The 2,687-nt window shown below is 53.9% G+C and overlaps 1 pseudogene; it reads left to right on the forward strand.

Moving 5' to 3' along the window:
- LOC104995392 overlaps nt 1-1,196 on the forward strand; it is a 1,608-nt pseudogene extending 412 nt beyond the window's left edge.
- Nucleotides 1,197-2,687: the final 1,491 nt, after the last annotated feature.

Here is a 2,687-nt window from a genome sequence, read left to right on the forward strand (position 1 = left end):
GCGCCCCCAGCCGTCCTCCAACTGGCCCTCGACCTTCTGCGCCAGCCGCAGCCTCAGCCCCAGCCTTAGGCACAGCTCCTGGCACAACCCTAGCCCCCACTGCAGCTCCTCCAGACACAGTCTCTACGCCGACATCCTGGAAGCTGGGGTGCTCTTGTCCAAAATCAACTCGCTTGCCCACTTGTGCCCGGCGCCCCGCAATGACCTGCACTCCACCAAGCTGGCTCCGGGCAAGAAGAAGGAGCCCCTGGAGTCGCAGTACCAGGTGGGCCCGCTCCTGGGCAGCGGCGGCTTCGGCTCGGTGTACTCAGGCATCCGTGTCACTGACAACTTGCCGGTGGCCATCAAACACGTGGAGAAGGACCGGATTTCCCACTGGGGAGAGCTGCCTGATGGCACCCGAGTGCCCATGAAAGTGGTTCTGCTGAAGAAGGTGAGCTTGGGCTTCTCTGGCGCCCATTAGGCTCCTAGATTGGTTTGAGAGGCCCGACAGCTTCGTCCTGATCCTGGAGAGGCCGGAACCGTTGCAAGACCTCTTTGACTTTATCACGGAAAAGGAGGGCGGGGTGGGGGGGGGGGGAGCTGCAGGAGGAGCTGGCCTGCAGCTTCTTCTGGCAGGTGCTGGAGGCGGTGGGGCCCAGCCACGACTGCAGGGTGCTTCACCGCGACATCAAGGGCGAGAACGTCCTTACCAACCTCAAACGCCGCGAGCTCAAGCTCATCGACTTCGGGTCGGGGGCGCTGCTCAAGGACACCCTCTACACGGACCTCGATGGGACCCGACTGTATCCTCCATAGTGGATCTACCATGGCAGACAGCCATCTGGTCTCTGGGGATCCTGCTGTATGACGTGGTCTGTGGAGATATTCCCTTTGAGTAAGATGAGGAGAGCCTTAGGGGCCAAGTTTTCTTCAGGCAGCGGGTCTCTTCAGAGTGTCAACATCTCATTAGATGGTGCTTGGCCTTGAAGCCATCAGATCGGCTATCCTTCGAAGAAATCCAGAACCAGCCGTGGATACAAGAAGTCCTCCTGCCCCAGGAAACTGCTGAGATCAGCTTCAAAGCCTGTCGCAGGGGCCCAGCGAATAGCTTCTCCGACAGGTTCGTCCCTCCCTGTCAAATGCTCAAGGGAGGGGAAGTGTCTCCAGCTTCCCAAGTACCAGTGGCACTTATTCTCAAGCAGTACATTGCTTGATACAGAAACATTTACAACTCATTCCAGACCCTAGGCTCCTGGAGGCTGCTTCCCAAAAGGGAAGAAGAGATTCCACTCCACTCCACTCCAGGCGTCCTAGGCCTCCACTCCTCCCCTAGAAGCTTGCCTTCTCACCTATGTCCAGCATTGGTGGACGCTGCAAAATCCCAAGGGTGGGCGGCGGTGGAGAAGTGGGAGTAGGTAAGGATCCTACCATGCAGCTGTTCGCTTCATCAGGAGTTCTGCTGAATGCTGGGCAGGGGGGATACGTGTTGGGGTGGGTTAGGACTAGCACCATTTTAAGTCCCTGTCACCTCTTCTGACTTTCTGAGGCCTTCTGTGGGGACTCTGGCTGTGCTGGGAGAAATACTTGAACTTGCCTCTTTTACCTGCTACTCTCCAAAAATCTGCCTGGGTTTGGTTCCCTCTATTTATCCCTCCCTGCTTCCCCCCCCATCTTTCATATGAGAGGTGCCATGGAAGAGGCTACAAGGCCAAACACTGAGCCACCTGCCCCTTTTCCAGCTTTAGTAAAACTCCCAAGTGAATTGGTCTTCCTTTTTGGTTTTTACTTAGCTGTTTCTAAGTTAAGACCTCACTGCTACTGCTGCTAAGTCACTTCAGTCATGTCTGACTCTGTGCGATCCCATAGACAGCAGCTCACCAGGCTCCCCCGTCCCTGGGATTCTCCAGGCAAGAACACTGGAGCGGGTTGCCATTTCCTTCTCCAATGCATGAAAGTGGAAAGTGAAAGTGAAGTCGCTCAGTCGTGTCCGACTCTTAGCGACCCCATGGACTGCAGCCTACCAGGCTCCTCCATCCATGGGATTTTCCAGGCAAGAGTACTGGAGTGGGGTGCCATTGCCTCACACACACACACAAATGCACAAACAAAGCAAATCAACAGAAAAACTGTACATGTGTGTACAGTTGGCACGGCAGTGTGCAAAAGGATTGTAGTTGATCTAATTCTTTTTTAATGTTGCCTTTTAAGTTATTTTACCTGGTTTGTTTTTTTTCCCCCTTGGAAAGATGATGCACTTTCTAACCTGGAGCTCAATGTTATATATTTATTTATTTGTTTGGTTCCCTTCCTGCTCCAAGCTTCCATGGCTGCCGCCATAGTTTTCTTTTCTCTCCTTTCCTCCTCTGACTTGGGGATCTTTTGGGGAGGGCTGCGATGCTTGCTCTGTTGGTTTGTAGAGGGACGGGGACTCAGGTGGGACAGCTGCGGCAGCTCCCTGACTGCTGCAGGGGGACCCCTCGCTGGCTTACCCAAGTGGGCGTGGGTCCGTGGGTGATGGGGGAGGGGCGTTGCTGACTTGTGTATATAGACTAGATATATGAAAAGCAGTTCTGGATGGTGTGCCTCCCAGAGCCTCTCTGGGGCTGTGTTCTGAGCAGCATGTAGCCTGCTGGTTTTATCTGAATAAAATATGGTACAAGGGAATAAAAGAGATCTTATTTTTTTATATACTTGGCATTTTTTGA

This window comes from Bison bison, unplaced genomic scaffold, assembly GCF_000754665.1.
Source record: "Bison bison bison isolate TAMUID 2011002044 unplaced genomic scaffold, Bison_UMD1.0 scf7180017864280, whole genome shotgun sequence".
Classification (NCBI taxonomy): Eukaryota; Metazoa; Chordata; class Mammalia; order Artiodactyla; family Bovidae; genus Bison; species Bison bison.